Source organism: Callorhinus ursinus, unplaced genomic scaffold (assembly GCF_003265705.2).
Source record: "Callorhinus ursinus isolate GAN/ISIS: 27379988/994484 unplaced genomic scaffold, GSC_fseal_2.0 scaffold16, whole genome shotgun sequence".
Lineage (NCBI taxonomy): Eukaryota > Metazoa > Chordata > Mammalia > Carnivora > Otariidae > Callorhinus > Callorhinus ursinus.
In genome coordinates this window covers 18,096,399-18,118,659 of record NW_027397078.1, presented here as the reverse complement: position 1 = coordinate 18,118,659, position 22,261 = coordinate 18,096,399, and the positions used below count along the sequence as shown (strand labels likewise).

At 40.4% G+C, this 22,261-nt stretch overlaps 1 long non-coding RNA gene and 1 pseudogene across 1 annotated transcript; both read left to right on the top strand.

Annotated features, from left to right (window-relative positions):
* The first annotated feature begins 7,707 nt into the window (after window positions 1–7,707).
* On the top strand, window positions 7,708–17,837 carry LOC141374278 (uncharacterized). The gene is made up of 3 exons (XR_012381039.1): window positions 7,708–7,852; window positions 15,307–15,395; window positions 17,602–17,837. It is a non-coding gene; the product is annotated as an uncharacterized lncRNA (long non-coding RNA).
* LOC112812945 (putative protein CRIPTO3) lies at window positions 11,599–12,199 on the top strand (annotated as a pseudogene).
* Window positions 17,838–22,261: the final 4,424 nt, after the last annotated feature.

Sequence of the window (22,261 nt, the reverse complement as noted above, 5' to 3'; positions counted from 1 at the left end):
TATACCACAGGCTTCACTGAAGAACTCACTTAAAACCCCCAATGAAATTCTCATTGTTTTATCCCAAAGTCTCTTTTGGCCTCCAGTAACCCCCAGTCTCTTTTCTCTCTCCCTTTCTACCACAAAGACCCCAATATTCTTCAAAGCATTTCAGTTCTTCCTTAAAACTTGCAAGCCCCGTTAAACAGTTAACAATACCCACTGTCCTTTAAAAGCGGGTTAAGCGAGTACTATCATTTGTGGATTGTGTCCCTTGAAAGTCTCGCTCTCTACCCCAAGATTGCATTAAAAATGCAATGTCCGATAATCGCCTGACAAAGACTTCTGTATCTTTAATCATCAGGGAATCACATATTTAAAACTCAATCACATACCACCGCACACGCACTAGAACGACTGAAATAAAAAAGCTTGACAACACCAAATGTTAGTGAGGACATTGCTTATGGGAAGGTAAAATTTTACAGCCACTTTGTAAAACTGGCAGTCCTTTGTTAAACGTATACCTACCCTCTGACCCAGCCATTGTACCCTTTTTATTTATCCAAGAGAAATGAAACCGTGTATCCACATAAAGACCTGTACATGCATGTGCCTAGCAGCTTTATTTGCAATAGCCCAGATCTGGAAACAGGCCAGAGGTTTCTCCACAGAAAAATGAAGGAACTGTGGTATATTCATAGCATAAGATACTAGTCAGCTCTAAAAAAAAGGGAATGGACTATTGCTATGGACCGAATGTGTGTGTCTCTCCAAAAGTTACCTGTTGAAGCTTTAATTCTCAGTGTGGTGGTACGTGGTTGTGAGGCCTTTGGCGGGTAGTTGGGTCATGGCCGGGGAGCACTCATAAATGGAGTTAGTGCACTCAGAAGACGAAACTTGAGAGAGATGTTCTTTCTCGGCCGAGGGAGGATACGGCAAGGCAACCAACCAGCAGACTGGGAGGAGGGCTCTCACCAGATGCTGAATCTGCTGGCATCTTGATCTTGGACTTCCCAGCCTCTAGATCTATCAAAGATAAGTATTTGCTGTTTAAGCCACCCAATCTTTGGGGTTTGTTATAAAATCGCAAACTAAAACAACTACTGATACCCACAACAACTTGAGTGGTTGTCAAAAATATTATGCTAAGTGTAGGAAGCTAGATGCAAAAAAGAGTATATACTGTATGACTCCTTTCTGTGAAATTCTAAATAGACAAAATCTGTGGAAAGACAGATGAGTGGTTGCTTCTTAGGTGAGATATGCGGATTGACTAAGAGAGAGCATGAGAGATCTTTTGGGGGTGATGGAAATATTGTGGATCTTGATATGCACTTGTTAAACTTATTGAGCAGTATACTTAAGATCTGAAAGTTTCACTGTACATAAATTTTACCTCAGTACAAACATATTAAAAATATTATATTTACCTGATATTTTTAAAGTCCCAAGACAACTGCTGGTGTTCCAGCCATTACATCTGCATTCCAGGTAGTGAAAAGGAGAACGAATGGAAAGATAAAAGAACAAAGGACACATGCTAGCTGTCTGTTCATTCTTACAAAGACTGAAAGTCTCATCAACAACTTGCACTTAATTCTTACTGGACAACCCCATCTATGGGAGAAGTGGGAAAACAGACGCATGCACTCTTTGGACAAGCACCTTTCAGACAGAATAAAATCTGTGTTTGTAGTAACAAGAACAAGGGGAGAATGGATACTGGCTATCCATTGGTAGGTTCAACCACACCACAGAAAAGTATGTGTACATACATACAATGACTTACACAATTTCAGGGGATTCATGGGCCTTCACTGGATCCCATTTTATTTGAATTCTTTTGTAAACAAGAACCACTGGTCTAGGGAGTTTGAGCAACTAGTTACTATTTTTTTAAAAGATTTATTTATTTATTTGAGAGAGAGAGAAAGAGAGCCAGGGAGGGGCAGAGGGAGAGGGAGAGAGAGAGACTCTCAAGCAGATTCTGTGCTGAGGGAAGAGCCCAACGTGGGGCTTGATGATCTCATGACCCTGAGCTCATGAGCTGAGCTGAAACCAAGAGTCAGAAGCTTAATCTGCTGAGCCGCCCAGGCGCCCCAAGCAACTAGTTATTATTAAGCACAGTTAATGAAAGCGTGTGAATGGCAGGTTCACACGGCAGTGAGCATTCAAGAGACGCAAGATTGCTTAAAATGTGCCTTGCTCAGCCACCTGGAATGAATTTTGTTCCCTAGGTCTCCCAAAGATTGCAGTTCATTAAATAGCCTGTCCCGAATTGAGCATTATTTAATTCTGCTACCTTCTGAACTATACAATATGCGAATATAGGAAGATAGGCCACTTCACTTAAGTGTACATTTTACTTACACACTTGATTTGATGACATTAGTTTGCAGGTGTCTCTACTTCAATTAATTGCATATTGGTGAAATCCATAATTTAAACTCGGGACAAAACTGAAGTATTCAAATGATAGTCTCTTCAATATAATTATTCCACATATGTTGGAGTGCTGACAAAATGTTGTCCTTTATTTTTTTTAAATAATAGCTTCAAGTATGTTCAAGATTAGATAACACAGAAAATGTCAACAAGATATGACAAATATGAAATGAAAATGATGAGATGAAAACTTTGTATCTTTATCTAATTTTTCCTCCATAGATACACAAACTTTTTTTCCCTATGAAATTGGGTTACAGACACCCCGTGCCCTGCCTGGTTTTTTTTCAGCCTGATTGGAAGAACAAAAGAAAGTACCATGAAAAAGCCCACACAGATACACAGTGTTTTTGCTGACCAGCAAGTTAGAAGTTGATCTATAAAAACACGCTGACTTCCTTTTATTGTAACAGCGAAGAGAGAATGAAAGTGATTCAATTTAACGGAGGGAATACACAACTTATTCTACACAGTATATTTGAAGACTGACTTAAATGACTTTATTTTTCTTATAAATCAATCTCTTGCCCAAGTAGATATCGAAAAATAAATGCCTATGGCCGTTCACTAAACCCAGATTGCAGAAAATGTCATTTTATCACTGAGTCATTCACTGACACAGCACCACACTGCTAAATGAACCCTTCCTGTCCTATTTTTTTTAAAGATTTTACTTATTTATTTGAGAGAGAGAATGAGATAGAGCATGAGAGGGGGGAGGGTTAGAGGGAGAAGCAGACTCCCTGCCAAGCAGGGAGCCCGATGCGGGACTCGATCCCGGGACTCCAGGATCATGACCCGAGCCGAAGGCAGTTGCTTAACCCACTGAGCCACCCAGGCGCCCCTTTCCTGTCCTATTTTAACACACAGGGTTCTATTTATTGTGCAGCTTGTCAGTGGTGGGGCCTGTACATAGGACATTTCTGTGGTCTGCTGAATACTGGTTCCCTCTGGGCCAAATCCCTGGAACTTAGAATGCTACTTCGATGGCAAAGGGGATTTTGCACGTTTTATTTAATTAAGGATCGAGATGGGGAGGTGATGCTGGATTATGTGGGTGTGTCCAGTGAAGTCAAAAGAGTCCTTTGAGAGAAAAGATGTGAATGAAGATTGAACCAGAGAGAAATTTGAAGATGCTATGCTGCTGGTTTTGAAGACAGAACAAGAATCCATGGGCCAGGGAAGGCAGCGAATTCTGACAGACTCCAGAAGCTGAAAGAGGCAAGGAATGAATTCTTTCCTAGAACTTCCAGGGGGAAACAGGCCTGCTGAATCTCTGACTTTTGCCCAGTGAAACAGATTGTGGACATCCGGCCTTCAGAACTATAAGAGAACAAATTGGTGTTGTTTGAAACCACTACATTTTGTGATAATTTGTTACCACAGCAGGAGGACACTGATACACTTTCTAACTTGTGGGGAAGAATGGTATTATTACTACACACACACAATAAAGAAAATGAGATTTGAAGAGAGGAAAGAAAATAAACAAATATACAACACTAGCAAATGCCAGAAAAGTGTGGCCTCTGGCCATGACTTGAAGCCCACAGACCATTTTTTCTCTATTATACTGGCTCCTATGAACCATCAGCGTGCATCTCACGATGTCTTATCCCCAAAGTTTTTTCCTCTGAAAAGAACCAAGAGTGTTTCATGTAACATGCATTTCAAAGGGCAAGTATTTGTTCTAAACAAAGAGGTGATTGAATCAAATATTTGCAGGCCTTAGTCTGTTTCCATAAGGAGGCTTTTGTATTCTAAATTAAACTCCTTTGCCTCGGTAGGTAGAGGAAATATAGTTATAGAGCAGGTATCAAGAATGGATTCTGCATGAAAACTTCCTGGAGAGGACCTGTAAGCCCAAGAGTGGCCAGTGTTAATGAAATCGTTGCTTGGTTGTGAAGGAGTCCAGCCTCTGCCTGCTTCTTTGTAGTACACGTGGGATATGCTCATCCAGGCCTCATAAGAGCTCCTCTTTCGCTAGCGAAATTGAAATCCAAAAGGAATTTTCCAGAAACACCTCATATAGGGTTGTACAGTTGACCCCTTGAACAACATGGGTTTGAACTGCACGGGGCCCAGTTATACACGGATTTTTTTCAATAAATACATTGGAAAAATCTTTGGAGATTAGCGACAATCTGAAAAAACCAGCAGATGAACCATATAGCCTGGCAATATAGAGAGAGAAAAAGAAAAAGGTCTGTCACAAATGCCTAAAATATATGCAGATACTCGTCTATTTTATCATTTACCACCATAAGATATATGTAAATCTATTATAAAAAGTTAAAATGTAGCAAAACGTACGCACACACTTACAGACCATACACGGTGCCATTTACAGCCAGGAGAAATGTAAACAAATGTAAAGGCACGGTATTAAATCATAAGTGCATAAGAAAACTGTAGTACATGGTGAACCACTGTAGTAATTTCATCACCACCTCCTGTTACTATTGTGGTGAGCTCAAGTGTTGCCAGTATCTGCTTAAAACAGTGTGATGCTAATCATCTCTGTGTGAGCAGTTCGTCTCTGCAGGAAATTGCCTATTGCGGTAAAAAGTGATCGTGGGTCTCCCGTATTTTTCATCGTGTTTAGTACAATACTGTAAACTTTGACAAACGCCAGGGATCCTTACAAAGTGCCACTAGGGATGCTGCAGGTGCTCCCAAGAAACAGAGCAAAGTCATGACAGGACAAGAAAAGGTTGAATTGCTTGGTACATACCACAGATGGGGGTCTGCAGCTGCGGGTGCCCCCCATTTTGAGATGAATGAAAACCTAGCACTTTTGGCAAAATACCTTTCTATCTTGTATTGAAAATGCAGCTTCTTTGTGGGTGCAGGACTGCTATAAGAAAAGCATATCTATAGACTCTAATGTGATTGGAGAAAAAGTGAAGACATTTGACCACTTAAAGCAAAGGGAAGGTGAAGGATCTAAAGCTGGAGAATTTAATACCAGCAAAGGATGGTTTGATAAATTTAGAAAGTGGTCTGACCTAAAACATGTCAGGTAACAGGAGAAGTAGCTTCTGTCATCCAAGAGACAGTTCCCAGATGACATTAAGAAAATCATTTGGGGGGGGTGGAGGCTCAGTCAGTTAAGTGTCTGACTCTTGATTTTGGCTCAGGTTATGATCTCGGGGTTGTGGGATCGAGCTCTGCAATGGGCCCTGTGCTGGGCATGGAGCCTGCTTAAGATTCTCTCTCTCTCTCCCCCTCCCTCTGCTCCTCCCCGCCCCCCACTCACATGCCTGTGCGCTCTCTCTCTCCCTTGAAAGAAAGAACAAACGAATGAAAGAAAGAAAGAAAAGAAAAAGAAAGAAAAGAAAAGAAAGAAGGAAAGAAAGAAAAAATCACTGAGGAGAAAGGATATCTGCCTGAACAGGTTTTTAATGCAGACAAAGGTGCTCTATTCTGGAAAAAAAAAAGCCATAAAGGACATTTATTAATAAGGATGAGAAGTGAACACCAGGATTTAAGTCAGAAAGGAATGGGCTAACTACTGTTTTGTGCAAATGCAGTCAGGTTTATGGTCAGGACTGTCCTTATCTATAAAGCTGTTAAACCCAGAACCTTGAAGGGAACAGATGAACATCAGCTGCCAGTCTGTGGGTTGTACGAGAAGGTCTGGACAGCGAGAACAGTTTTTCTGGATTGGTTCCATCAATGCTTGTCCTTGCAGTCAGGAAGTACCCTGCCTTTTAAGGTATTGCCTTTTAAAGTTCTTTTGACATTGGACGGTGCCCCTGTTCACCTAGAATCTCATGAGTTCAACACCAAAGGCATCGAAGTGGTCTACTTGCCCCCAAACACAATCTCTCTAATTCAACCTCTAGATCAGGGGGTCGTAAAGACCTTTAAAGCTCATTACACACATACTCTATGGGAAGGATTGTCAATGCTGTGGAAGAGAACCCGGACAGAGAGAACATCATGAAAGTCTGGAAGGATTACACCACTGAAGATGCCCTCATTGTTGTAGGAAAAGCCATGAAAGCCATCAGTCTGAAACAACAAACTCCTGCTGAAGAAAACTGTGTCCAGATGTTCTGCATGACTTCCCAGGATTTCTACAGAGCCAGTCAGGGAAATCATGAAAGAGAGTGGCTATGGCAAGAAAGGTGGGATGTGAAGGGTTTCGAGATACGGGTCTTGGAGAAGTTCAAGAGCTAACAGACACCACACCAGAGGAGTGAACAGAAGATGACTTGATGGAGATGAGTACTCCCCAAGCAGTGCCAGACGACGGAGAAGAAGACCTAGAGGTAGCACAGCAGAAAACAAACGGACCTTAGACAGTCTGGCAGAAGGACCCCTCTATGATGTGGGCACTGCGACTAAAGTGCACAGTGGAAGGACTGGTACCATATAGAAACATTTTCAGAGAAATGAAACAGCAAAAAAGTCAGACAGAAATTGCCAATGTATCTTTTTAAATTCAATTGCCATGTATCTTTTTAAATCCAATATATAGTACATCATTAGTCTCAGACATCGTGCTCAACAATTTATCAGTTGCATATTAACACCCAGTGCTCATCACATCCCGTGCCCTCCTTAATGCCCATCACCTGATTGTCCCATCCCCCACCCACCTCCCCTCCAGCAACCCTCAGTTTGTTCCCTATAGTTAAGAATCTCTCATGGTTTTTCTCCTTCTTTGATGACTTCCCATTTAGTTTTCCCTCCCTTCCCCATGATCCTCTGTGTTGTTTCCTATATTCCACATATGAGTGAAACCGTATGATAATTGTCTTTCTCTGATTGACTTATTTCACTCAGCATAATACCCGCCAGTTCCGTCCACGCCGATGTAAATGGTAAGATTTCATCCGTTCTGATGGCTGAGTAATAGTCCATTGTGTATATGTACCACACCGTCTTTATCCATTCGTCTGTTGGACAGCTCGGCTCCTTCCACAGTTTGGCTGTTGTGGACATTGCTGTTACGAAATTGGGGTGCAGGTGCCCCTTCAGATCACTACTGGGTATTTACCCCAAAGATACAAATGTAGTGCCATGTATTTCTGTAAAGTTACACTGAGTGTGCCTGCCTCTCCTGTCCCTCCTTTCACCTCAGCCTCTCCGTCTGCCACCTCTCAGACAGCAAGACCAACCCCTCTTCCCCCTCCTCCTCCTCCCCTTCCACCCACTCAGTGTGAAGAGACAAGGATGAAAACCTCTGTGATGGTCCACTTCCACTTAATGAATGGTAAATAATCGTCACGCCATATCGTTAATAGACTTCTCTGTTGTGTAGGTGTGTTGAGTGTCTTCATATGAAAATCTCACAACTGTACAGCAAGAAATGTATGGGACATTTTGTGTCTTCACCATCATCATTGCCTAAGTGCAGAACATCATGTGTAAGTCATGTATGGACGTGGTTAGCCTACCCTTCCACAGGCATAAGGTGAGTGATATTTAATTTAAAATTAATAATGTGTTGGTTTTCTTACTGTTTTCTAACTTTGCTTTCAAAGAACTACATTAACATATAAGATGCATCTCACGATTGGAGAAACATTTCAGCCTTTCATCACAGATGAGTGTTTTTTTTTAAAGTAACTATTTCCAATATTAAATTATGAATATGACTGTAATAGTGCCTGCCATAAAAGTTATATGACAATTCATTCATTAGTGTGCAGGCGAGGCTACCATGAAGCAATTGTATCAATTACACTAGGCTACCAGAAAGCAGTCCTATTGCTGCTTCTGCATTATCAATGCATGAATTGTTATACCTGTAAATAAATATGAATTTCTTTTTCACATTATCTTTTCATTTTTAATGTCTCACGTTAGTAATACATATAACATCCATACTGATTTGTATCATAGCAGACAGTATTGACGTATGTACTCACAGGTGATTCATCTTGTAAACAGATAATATAAATTTCCAATATTGATAAATACAATACAGTACTCTATTTTCTCTTTATGATCTTCTTGACAATGTTTTCTTTTTTCTAGCTCACTTTATTTTAAGAATATAGCAAATAATACATATAACATACAAGAAATGTGTTAATCAACCATTTGTGTTATCAGTAAGGCTTCCGGTCGAGAGCAAGCTATTAGTCATTACATTTTGGGGGAGTCAAAAGTTATATGTGGATTTCTGACTGCACAGAGAGTTGGCACCCCTAACCCACATATTGTTCAAGGATCAAGTGTATTTGTAATATTTGAGAAGTGATGAATTAAAAGATGGTTTCGTAAATCTTAAACGCATAGAATGAAGCAGATAACGAAAAAGAAAAATACTTAACCATGATAATTGTATCTGCCCAATGTGCATGGTGGTGGGGTGATTATTTCAAAGTCTCTGGAAGGTTCTGGATTTGGTGAAAGATGACCAGATCATTTGTAATTTAATCTTTCTTCAAGTGAAAATTTTTCCCTTAAACCAAAATATCTTTTTTATATTTTGAGATCTAATAGACATATATCTTATACTAGTTTCAGAGGAACAGCATAATGATTTCCATATTTGTATAAGCTGTGAAATAATTACCATAATGGGTCCAGTTTTCCCCTGTCACCATACAAAGTTACATAATATACAATACAATATTGTTGAGTATACTCCCCGAGCTGTTTGTTACCTCCCCATGACTTAATTATTTTAGACTGGAAGTTTGTACCTCTCGACTCCCTTCTCTCATTTCACCGATACCTCCAAACCCCTCTACTGTGGCAATCACCAGTCTGTTCTCTGGATCTGTGAATTTTGTTTTACTTCTTCATTTGTTTGTTTTTTGGATTTCACATATCAGTGAAATCATATGGTATTTATCTTTGACTGATTTCATTTAATATAATGTCCTCAAGGTCCCTCCACGTTGTTATATATGGCAAGATTTCATTCTTTTTTATGGCTGAGTAGTATTCCTGTGTGTGTGTGTGTGTGTGTGTGTGTGTGTGTGTGTGTGTACCACATTTTTTATGCATTCATTTATTGATGGACACTTAGGTTGCTTCCATGTTTGACTATTGTGAATAATGCTCCAGTGACCATACGGGCGCGTGCATCTTTTTGAATGAGTGTTTTTGTTTTCTTTGAGTAAATACCCAGAAATGGAATTGCTGGATCATATGGTAGTTTAATGTTAGTTTTTTTGAGAAACTTTTATACAGTTTTCCATGGTGGCTATGCCAATTTAAATTCCCACTAACAGTGCGCAAAGGTTCCTTTTTCTCTATATCCTCACCCACACACTTATTATTTCTTGTCTTTTTGATAACAGCCTTTCTGATGGGAGTGAGGTGATATCTCATTGTGGTTTTGATTTGCATTTCCCTGATGATGAGTGGTGTTGAGCATCTTTTCATGTGTCTATTGGCCATCTGTATATCTGCTTTGGAAAAATGTCTCTTCAGATCCTGTACCCATGTTTAATTGGGTTTTTTAATATCGAGTTGTATGAGTTTTTTTGTATATTTTGAATATTAACCCTTTTTGAATATATGATTTGCAAATACCTTCTCCCATTGTGTAGCTTGCCTTTCTCTTTTGTTTGTGGTTTCATTTGCTGTGCAGAAGCTTTTTAATGTAGTCCCATTTGTTTACTTTTGCTTTTGTTGCCATTGCTTTGGTGTCAAATCCAAAGAATTATCACCAAGACTGATGTCATGGAGCCTATTGCCTATATTTTCTGCTAGGAGTTTTATGGTTTCAGGACTTACATTCAAGTTTTTAATCCATTTTGAGTTAATTTGTGGGTATAGTGTGAGATAGTGATCCAGTTTCATTCTTCTGCATGTGGCTCTCTAGCTTTCCCAGCACCATTTACATCTTTCCCTATTGTATATTCTTGCCTCCTTTGTTGTAAATTAATTGAACGCATGTACATGGGTTTACTTCTGGAGTCTCTATTCTGTTCCATTGGTCTGTGTGTCTGTTTTTATGCCAATACCACACTGTTGTGGTAACTAGAGCTATGTACAATGGTTTGAAATCAAGGAGCATGATGTCTCCAGTTTTGTTCTTCTTCCTTAAGATTGCTTTGACTATTTGAGACCTTTTGTGTTTCCATACACATGTTAGCATTGTTTGTACTGTTTCTGTGAAAAATGTCATTGGAATTTAGATAGGAATTGCATTGAATCTGTAGATTGCTTTGGGGAGTATAGACATCTTAACAATATTAATTCTTCCAATCCATGGGCACAAATATATTTCCATTTATTTCTGTCTTTTCAATTCCTTTTATCAGTGTCTTGTAGTTTTCAGTATCTAGGTATTTTACCTCCTTGGTTAAATTTATTTCTAGGTATTTTATTGTTTTTGACGCAATTGGAAGTGAGATTGTTTTCTTAATTTCTCTTTCTGATAGTTCATTGTTAGTGTATAAAATGCAACGGATTTTTGTATATTGATTTTGTATCTTGCAACTTTGCTGAATTTGTTTATTCTCACAGTTTTGGGTGGAGTCTTTAGGGTTTTCTACATATAAGATCACGTTGACTATGAATAGTAACAGTTTTACTTCTTCCTTTCCATTTTAGATGACTTTTGTTTCTTTTTCTTGCCTAATTGCTCTGACTAGGACTTCCAATATTATGTTGAATAAAAGTGGAAAGAGTAGGTATCCTTGTCTTATTTCTGATCTTAGAGAAAAACCTTTCAGCTTTTCATTGTTGGATATGATGTGAGCTGTGGGCTTGCCATTTATGGCCTTTATTATGTTGAGATATATTTTTTATATACTTGCTTTGTTGAAAGTTTTATCATAAGTGGAAGTTGAATTTTATCAAATGCTTTTTCTGTGTCTACTGAAATTATCATATGATTTTTATCCTTCATTCTGTTAATGTGGTGTATCATGTCAATTGATTTCACATGTTCACACATCCTTGCATCCTGGAATGAATCCCACTTGATTGTGGTTTTATATGATCTTTTTAAGGTATTGTTGAATTCAGTGTGCTAATATTTTTGAGGATTTTTCATAATGTTTATCAGGGATGTTAGTCTGCAGTTTTCCTTTCTTGGGCTGTCCTTGTCTGATTTTTGGTGCCATGGTAATGCTGACCTCATAACATGAGTTTGGAAGCATTTCCTCCTCTTCAGTTTTTCTTGGAAATGTTTGAGAAGAACAGTTGAGGAGGGAGAGTCCCCAGGAAGGGCGAGTCCCCGGCTAAGGAGCCATGGACCACAGAAAGATGGAGCGCTTCTCCTCCAGCGTGATTTTGATCATGGCCATTTCCAAAGCCGTTGAACTGGAATTAGTTGCTGGGTTGGGCTACCGTGAATTTGCACTTCCCTCTCAGGGAGACATGGCCTTAAGAGATGACAGCATTAGGTCCCCAGGAAGAGCCTGCTGTTTGTCACTGGCCTTTCCAGTCTGTGCTGTCCATAGGAATCCAGGACACTAAGGAGCTAAACAAAACCTACTGTCTGAGTGGGGGAACCGGCACGCTTTGGTCCTTCTGTGCCTGCCCTCCCTCCTCCTATGGCTGGAACGGTGAGCATGACTGGGGCAAAGAGAACTGTGAGTCTGTGTCCCATGACCCCTGGTTGCCCAAGAAATGTTCCATGTGTAAATGCTGGCATGGCCAGCTTCACTGCTTTCCTCAGACATTTCTACCAGGTCGTGGTAAGCGGATTGTCCCCTCTTCTGCCCTTTCAGATGGCCACGTGATGGATGAGCACTTCCTGGTTTCCAGGGCTCCAGAATTAACATACTGTCTTCGGGCACCACTTTTTTGCTAGCTGGCATCTGCCTTAGCTCTGCAAAGTTACTGTTGATGAACACTTGCATGCGCTATTGGTCATGCACATTTCAGGACCTGTAAAGGCTGTAGCTCCAGTATTGTTACTGAGAGATGATCATTTGTTAGTTGCCCTGAAATAGTGAATAGATTTTCATAATGGTCCCTAACATTGCCTTTAAGTACCAACTACTTTCCTCTCCCTGCCCTCTCCAAAAAACTTCTTAAAAAAAAAAAAAAAGCCGTATCTACATTGTGACCAAGTTCTATGTTTCTTGATACATGTATTTCTACCAAGGGTTTCTTATTATTATTTTCCTTTAACAACTGAATTCTTTCTTTAGATTATTAAAGACTACTCCTAATGTGGAACTGAGTATAAAGCTTGGGGTAGAGTTGATCAGAATCAATTAAGACCTCATCTTTAAAAGGAAAGGAAAGGAAGCCCCTTAAAGGGAGCAGATGAGGGGGCAGGGGGCAGATATTAAAGGTGAGGGGCAGGATGCTGAAGTACTGGAAGTGTGTGTGTGTGTGTGTGTGCACGTGCGCCAAGGAGGCTAGATAGAAAAGAGGAAGCAAATGGGAGAGAGGAGATTGGAAAAAATAAAATGGATTACTTGGTTGGTGATTAGATGAGCATGAGAAGCAAGTCAAAAAGCTAAGTTGAAAGGCAAGTTTCTGTCATCTGTAGAAAGCTATAGAAGACAAGGACATCCCCTTTTTTCTCAGTGCATTGTAAAAAGAATGAAGTCTCCTTGGAAAAAAATTCTAACTTTCCCCAACAAGAGAGCTTAATAAATTATGTTTTCTCCATACTTTGCAAGTATTTTAACTCTTGTAAAAGAGAAAGTGTTCACAACATATTTAATTGTAAACCAGGTGATTAAATGATACATGGTAAAAACCATTTTAAAAGACATTTTGAAATAAATAAAATACATTGTGTATATGAGTATGCCCAATAAAAATGGGAAATATATTGAAAAAAAATTTGAGAAGAACAGATACTAAATCTTTAAATGTTTAGTAGAACTCGCCATTGAGCTGTCTGGTCCTGGTTGTTGGTAAGTGTCTGATTACAGATTCAATCTCCTTGCTGATGATTGGTCTAGTCAGATTTTCTATTTTGTCATCATTCAGTCTGGGAAGATTGCATGTTGCTAGGAATTTACCATTTCTTTTCTTAAAGATTATTTATTTTAGAGAGAGAGCACGCACAAGCATGAGGGACAGAGGGAGAAGGAGAGAGAATCTCAGACAGACTCCACACTCAGCATGGTGACCAATTCAGGGCTCGATCCCACTATCCCAAGATGATGACTTGAGCCGAAACCAAGAGTCCAGCGCTCAACTGACCTTGCCACCCAGGCGCCCCAGGAATTTACCATTTTCTCAGCAGGCCCACAGGAGTGTTCCAAACTGGAGTGCACCTGCAAGCAGTGCTAGCAAGGTACAGGGAGAGTGCGTGCAAAAACGGTATCCACTATTAACTCCATGCCTGGAGTGAGCTCCAGTAGACCCCTGCCCCTCAGGCAGATGCTTTGGGCTTAGCCACTGAATATCCATCACATACGGTCTAGGCACTTTTCAACCGGCTGTCTTTGTGTGGGGTCTCAGGGCCAGTGAGTTTGTGTGCAAGCCCTTTAAGGGCAGAGTCTCAGTTTCCTTTGGATCTCCTAGATGTCAGCCCCACTGGTTTCAAAGCCAGATATTTGGAGAGGGGGGCTTGTTTCTCCAGTGCAGGTCCCAAAGGTTGGAATGCCTGATGTGGGGCTCAAGCCCCTTGCTCCTCAGGGATGTACTCCGTATTTGTATGATTCCTCCCACTTATGGGTACCCACTCCGGGGGTGGGGTGTTTGGCAATACCAAGTCTCTGCCTCTCCTCCCTGTCTCAATGTGGCCTTTTAATATTTTGCTATGGAGGAGCTGTTTAGCTAGTTTTCAGGTCTTTTTCGGAGAGAATTGTTCTATATGTAGCTGTAGATTGGGTGTGTTCATGGGAAGGAGTGAGTTTCAGGGCCTTCCTATGCCACTATCTCGAACCACCACTCTCCAAGGCAAATTTATAACTTCCCCTATGAGAAAAAATTTGACAATGTTAGTGGATGTGTTTCAGTAAGTCATTGAAACATCAGCAGAAGAGAGAGTTTTAAAGGGTTTCAGAAAAGCATTCAGATATTAGGCTGGTAAAATAGTGACATCTTGTGGTAAGAATGAGCAACAAAATCCCAAAAGTTAAGAATAAGACCAAGAAGCCCAATAAAATGGGAAACAACAACAAAAACCTTATGAAATCTTTGTTTTTGACGATAAAATGAATTTTTCTCATTTTGGCTTTTGGCTGTGAGAAAAAAATTCTCAGTTTTACCTTATGTTTCCCATACCAATAGGGACAAAGGAGTTTCATTGAGAGTATAAAACCCTGCTTATAGAAATAAGCAGGACACTGAAAGTATTTCCTTCTGTACACTCATCGTTTAAAAAAAAATATTTTCCTTTGAAATTCATGTAACATGAGAGACTTGGACTTGTTTTTTTAAACTTTAAATAAAAAGAGAGGACACCCGTTTAGGGCCTATAGTGGATGCTCTTGGCGATTTTGCCCCTGTTCCTTCTGCCGACCCCAGCAGTCAGCTGCACGTGGGTGGACAGTTCGACAGTCCGTGGCTTCTCTCTGCCTGGGATCGATCTCTGGCTGCAGAAATGAGACCTGCTTCTGCAGCACAGCCTGGAAGTGCCTGAAGGTTAGCACCCCCCATGAGCTACTTTCAGCCAGGAGGGAGGCCACAAAGGAAGAAATACCTAAGTTTTGTAAATGATTGGTTAGACAATTTTTTGTGTTCTACGTGGTCTCCCAGGGGCGCCCAGCAGGATTGAACTCCAGTTTGCCACAACAGTAGCTTGCTCATTAATGCACCTTGGGTGGCACAGTCAGTTAAGCGACCGATTCTTGGGTTTTGTCTCAGGTCATGATCTTGGGGTCGTGCGATCAAGACCCGGGTCGAACTCCACGCTCAGCGTGGTATCTGCTTGAGATGCTCTTCCTCTCCCTTTGCCCCTCCTGCTTGTTCTCTCTCTCTCTCTCTCTCTCTCTCTCTCAAATAAATAAATAAATCTTTAATGCACCTTTTCTTTTTTCCTAGCTCCTTCACCATGCTCCCTGGGGTCACCCACTCATAAACCACATGCGCCCAAATCGTCTCAGGATTATCTTTTGGAGGAATCCACACAGGTATAGTGATCTACTCATGCTGCGCACACACAAACAGGTGTATCAAAGGGAAAAATATGAGGTCCAAGCATTTTTACTAGTTTTACCAAAGTGAAAAAAGCCAAGACAAGTCCAAGGCATCTTGGTTTTACTGCAGCTGTAAAGCTCTTCACAGCTGCTCGCAGACCTGCTGCAGTCCCCGTGGGCTTCATCTTTGTGGAAATGCAAGTTCAACAAAGGGGAATTGCCGTGGTAAGGAAAGAAGGCACCTTCACTCCTGGGATTGTGTATCCGTTCTTAAATCCCTGCAAGAAAACTTGAACTGGCTGCTAAAAGCTGATTGAACCAATTGATTTTCTAATCGGTTAGGAAATAACATGTTAAGATTCCATACATGAAGACCCAATAATTAGAACTATATTTTGTGTCCCTCAGCGGAGCAGACTGAGGGTTCTAGAGAGGAGGGGGGTGGGGGAATGGGTTAGCCCGGTGATGGGTATTAAGGAGGGCACGTTCTGCATGGAGCACTGGGTGTTATACACAAACAATGAATCATGGAACACTACATCAAAAACTAATGATATAATGTATGGTGATTAACATAACATAAAAAGAGTACAAAAAAAGGAAAAAAAGAAAAGATCAAAAGTATTCATAGTTAAGAAAGTTTTGTGGTCATACCATTGAACTTCGATAACTAAGTTCTTGCCCTATCAACAAAAAGGACATGGTAAAACCAGCATGAGTATTTGGAACCTGCCTCAGTTGTTAAAATAGTTAATCACCAAATATTTGATTTATGGTTCATGAATCAATCAGACTACGTAATTCTAATGACTGAAATGACCACAGAGTTCATTATTTTAATAATAAGCAATGGCTAGTCAACATCTCAGCAAGTAATGAGACTTTTGTGACCTTGGGAAAGTTACTCAATCTTTTGTACCATAAAATGGGACCACAGAAAACTGGTTTCACAAAAGACAGCAAATGGAAAGGAGTGCCCAAAGTATATTTAATTTAACATTCTCCATGATAATGTATAGCTTTTCACATCTTTGCCTATACCAGTGTTTTTCTGGTTTGAATAAAATGAAATCTTGGTTATTTACAGAAGTACTGCATTAACAATGATATTTTCAAGTTCCTGATCATTTAGCAGTCAAATTATTTAATTAATACATTCATTGGGTACTTTATATACAGTAATTCCATATGAATATATGTATAATAATTCAATTAAAATTAAAATGTTTAAATTTCAAAAAAAACTATATTTTACAAAACATGTTTATCCATTAGGAGTTGGCTTTTTTCTTTTCTAACAATCCATTTAGTCAACTATTTTTCTATACTTTCAAGTGCATGTGAGGGGCAGAGAAACCAGTGAGTATCTCAATATTTTACACAAAACAGGTCCCAGTCCAGGAGGTGATACACCAGAAGCGGAGGGGTGAGGGGGTAGGGGTGGGGGCGGGTACGGCTAGTCAGCACTTTGACCATCAATCACATGTAAATTTCAACCCCTGGCCACAACTTTGCATCAAGAGCCGATTTGTTCCAACCTGATGGCAATGAGGAGCAGAAAAAAAAGCTGTTTTATCTTGGCATGTCGAAAATTACAAAATAAATCTCAAATGTATTCACCTGAACTCTTGGTCACAAATAAGTCAAATGTGCTAACTACAGCATGTGACTAATAGCACTTTATACACCAAGTGATGTTGGTAAAGTCATGTTTTTATTTCCCTTTAATAGAAAAGTATTTCCAGGTCAATTATTCATCTCCTCAGGTAATAAATTTATGACATTTAAGAGTCATTAAACTAAAGAAAAAGGATTTATCTGCCCCAGGTTTCAGAATAAATGCCTTTCTTTAAACTACCGTGTATTCTAATATCTAATCCCGATCTTGAAATCTACACGTGTCCTACTTCATTGCATTTCTCAGTCCCAAAGTATCTTTACAACTGGAGGTATAATAATACTAATAGGCATCTACCTAGTATTTTACATATACTATTTTAGTTAGTGCCTATAACACTGTGTTATAGTGATAATTATATACATTTTACAGATGAGAATGCTGAATCCGTAGGGAGTTTGTCCAAATTCTGGTCTGACAGAAAAATCAAGCTCTTACCTCTGATATCAGCCAGCTCTTGCTGTATAATAAGCAATCACAAAATCTCAGTGGTTTACAATTCTAAACATTTATTTTTCGCAGATCTGCCTATCAGGTGAAGTGGCTCAAACTGATCTTGGTTGGGCTTAACTAGATGGCTCCAAGCTGCAGGTTGGATCCAGCTCTGCTCCACACATCCCTCAACCTCAGTGGATCAGTGAACAGACTGGTGGTCTGTAGAAGACCATGGTCTTCTCATGGTGACGACAGAAGTGCCAAGGGTAAGCAGAACACACAAGGCCTCATCCGGCCTCAACTTGGCACGGGTACAATGTCATTTCCACCCACATCCCGCTGACCAAAGCGAGTCATGTGGCCAAGCTCCGAGTTCAGAGGCATGGAAGTATATTCCTCTTGCACTGAGAGGACATGCAAAGTGACATGGCAGAAGAGTGTGGATACAGGAAAGAATTCAGCATATCCCAGTCACTCTGTCAGGGGACTGTCATAGTGGTGTCCTCTTTCATAAATGATTGGACGTGTACGTGTTTGTAGTGAGGTCAGGAATGAGCTATCATTCTGATACACTCAGGGGTGCTGAAAGGATAGCAAATGTGATCAGTTTACAAGACATGGGTGTTACATCTCTCAGTCCTGAAAGCCTGAGGCCTATCATCACTGGCAGGGCGCATCAGAGGCAAAACCATGAAGCAGGCCAATTCTGTCCTCAACACTCCTTAATCTCACCTCCAGTCATGCCCACTTTCGTGCCTCAGTCTTACCTATTTCTCCTGTCTCTGTAACAAAATATTCCATCTCCTTAAACCCTACCCTCTGCATTTCAGGGCTGAACTGTCCGAGACGTAACCCCCGCTGAGGTAGCGACAGCTGAGTAAGTTTCACCAGGGATTCCTGGGTGCAGGGCGTGTGTGCCTAAATAGCCGTTGTTGACCCAATCTGGGGAAGGAAAACTCTTTTTATCTTTAAATGACCTTAATTTAAAACCGAATGTTTTAGAATACAATAGTGGTACTGTACTATTATCCTATTAGTAGTCCAATACTATTAATGCTATTATTACTAGTCAACTATTATTAGTTCACACGGGGGCACCAGGCAAGAGACACACTGACTTGCTCTCTGGGTCTCCCTCTCATTCCACCCTGGCGACCTCTGAAGTTCTTCCGCAGATTCTCTAAATACTGAGGAATACAGTTTGAAAACCAGTAACGTGAACTCTCATGTTAGGAATGTCTGATGGATCCTCTTGTCTTTCACACCACACTGAATCTCCCACAACCTCTGTGAAAGCATAAAGCTCTCTCAGTCCCAGTGCCTCTGTGATGTGATCCGAGATGCGTATGAAATTTCTCTTGCTTTAGTCTGCGACAGTGTCTGCGTATCTGCAAATGGGAGGCTCTGCTCCTTTGGTCGAGGGCATTTTCTTGCCCAGGAGCCCTTTTAAAGGTGTAAAATCTCTTTAGAGAAACAATCCATCCATCCATGAATACCTTAGCTTGAATCGGGATTTTCGGATGGCCTGTAGACAGCACAGTTAGGTGCAGGAAGAAATGTGAGTCCTAGATGTTCAAGGGCCATGCTGACCAGGGGTCAGGAGAAGCTCTAGGAAAAAAAAAAAAAAAACTGAACAGAGAAAAAGGAAGATGTAAGTAGAAAGGTGAGGTGAATTCAAAACAGAACCAAGTCTTGTCTGAGAAATACTTTTTCACTAAGTGAGCCCTAGTACGTAACGTACAGAGATCATTTTCTCTTAACACAGAGCTTTTAGGAAGTTCACTTCCCTCTTCTGTGGGGAAAACCAAGGAGGTGGGCTTCCTTTGGATCCCACACGTACTGTGGCATTCGCTATAATTCGGATTGATCCCAAGCTCAGAACATCCGTTTCAATCCATAGGTTTTTGGAATGAATTGCCCAAGGAAGAACGGCCTCAAAATTATTTATTTTGTATTTTTATAAATGCTGGGAAGGAGAAATGGGACAAAATGGGCATAGCTGGGGGCTATCTGATAGCTGCGTTTACTTCTTCTAAAGTCTATCATACAGTAAGTGATCAACTGTGCCTCATCAAGAGCAAAAAGATACAGAATTCGTTGAATTACTATAGGGTGACTTATTTAAACTTGGAATATACTACCAAGGAGCGGGTAGTTGCTGAAAAAAGTACAAATTTGTGAGACATAAAAAGATTCAGTGTTTCCTGTAAAATTCTTTAGGACCTCACCGAGAGCTTCCAGTGTACTCATTTAATTCAATTCCACACATAAGTATTACCTGTTTCATGCCAGGCACTGTGCTGGAAAAGCAGAGATAAACAGGGCGTTCTCTTCTGTCCTCAACACACTCAAAGTCTAAGGAAGGAGGACACAGTTATGAATGACTATATTGCTGTGCAGTAAGTTCTACATGCAAGGTACAGAGAGAGCCGTATGGGAATAAGCAAGTGACAGAGTGATCTAGCCCGGGGCTTTCAGGGAGAGGGGAGAAGGTAGGTCTGGGGAGGTCCTGTAGCTCAGGTGAGCCTTGAAAAGCCACTGGAGACTTAGAGCCGGAGAAAGGTATGATTAGATCAGCTTTCTCAAAAAACGCTCAGGCAGGGAAAAAGCAGTCAAACTAGTTAAGAGGTTCTTGCAATCAATCAGTCAAGAGCTATTAAAAGAGACCAAATAAAATGTGGAGTCTGGGAACAGAGGAGGGACTTCTCGGTGACCTCAGGAGGTAGAAGTAATGAAAGCTCAGTACTCCAACAAGAGGTATATAAAAGGCAACTACTTTGTCACATGTATGGAAAAAACTAAAATTTTCCAATTCCTGTGATATATGTGGTAGTTGTCCTGCTGGTAACTGTTCTAACTAAGAAAGAAACCAAGAACTCCTTCCTCAGGACTAGTCCGGCAGCTGCTAGTGACAAGACAGGAGTCCCCTGTCATAGGGAGACTCACATTCTCAATGGAAACAGAACTACTGTTATTAATTTCCATGGAAATCCTTATTTGAAATGGCTGCCCTCCTGGCATTGGTAACAGAAGGCTCAATGTGCATTGGGCCTACATGTCTTCATATCATGATAAATTTCTGAGAATCACTTTGTCACACAGGTACTATACAAAACATAGTGAGAGCAGGCAGAAAATAAAATGTTAGCACTCCACGATTAGTGCTGGATATCATTTAGTGGGTAAAGATGAGAGTGGGAGTGGGATATTACCCCATCAGTTAAGAACCCCTTATTGAATGCCAGTGCCCAGAGCTCTGCCTGACATGGAGTAGTACTCAGGGAACATTTGGAGGATGAATGAATGAACAGGAAAAGTAGATATCAAGAATACATAAATGAGGGGCACTTGTGTGGCTCAGTCAGTTAAGCGTCTGCCTTCGGCTCAGGTCATGATCCCGGGGTCCTGGGATCGAGTCCCGCATCGGGCTCCCTGCTCAACAGGGAGTCTGCTTCTCCCTCTACCCTTCCCCCTGCTTTTGCTCTCTCTCTCTCTCTCCCCCATACTCTCTCTCTCTCTCTCAAATAAATCTTTTTTTTTAAAGAATACATAAATGACTTCCTTGTGATACTTGTCTCTGAAATGGTAAGAAAATACTAATGCCCTCCCTCCTGTGGTTGCAATAAAAAAGCATAATAAATACTTTGTCATATTCTCTGATTTTTCCCCATTTTTATTTTCTGCAGTTCAAACTACTATTCAGTTCTACCAGAAATGGGAACATGTTTCAATTCTTAGAATAGCATATGAATTAATATTTCCCCCTTCTTGTACCTTAGTGAGGAAAAAGACTTTTTTTTATGAATAAACAAAACGTAGCATTAGATCCACACACTGAGAATAAAATAAAGTGGAGAAAGACCTGGGATATTATTGCAAATTGTGGTAGAAGTGAGTGGCCACGAATATCCCCATGTGAAGTAGTGGGGCACAGTCCTGTCCACAGAAAAAGAACTGAATTCCAAAATCCACCAGAAATAAAATAAAAATGTGACCCAATATGTCAAAACTCGGTGAACATTTTTATGACCCATCAATTGTATCATCGCAAGTTGTTAGAAGATTTTGATGAACATCAATTTCTATATCAAGAAAAATAAATGAGCCTCCATTTCTTTCCTTCTCTTTGTTCTCACCTTCAAGTTGTTAAGGTCTTTGAGAAGAATAAAAGATGACACTTCAGTAGCTCACAAATCAGACTTAACTGTTCCCATGTCAGTTTGAGTTTAGAAAAGATTACTTTCATCTAACAGCCCTCTCGGATACAGTACTACAGTGGGTACTATGTCACCTCCAGAAATGATTTATACCATATCTATCTAAATTTTAAAATATTAAAGAACTCTGCCTTCTAGCTATCTCCATGCTTTTAAAATAGCTCTCAACAGTGCCTTAACAACACAAAGAACAAAGAAAGAACATTTTCGTTTTCCTTAACTACCTACAACCCTAAATTAAGTCAGTATTTATTTATTTATTTATTTTTAAAGATTTTATTTGTTTATTTGACAGAGACACATCAAGAGAGGGAACACAAGCAGGGGGAGTGGGAGAGGGAGAAGCAGGCTTCCCGCTGAGCAGGGAGCCTGATGTGGGGCTCGATCCCAGGACCCTGGGATCATGACCTGAGCCGAAGGCAGACGCTTAACGACTGAGCCACCAACGTGCCCCTAAGTCAGTATTTAGAAAGAGGTTCAAAACAGAAGTTAAAATGAACACACTACTCTTCTCCAGTTTTCCAGTCATC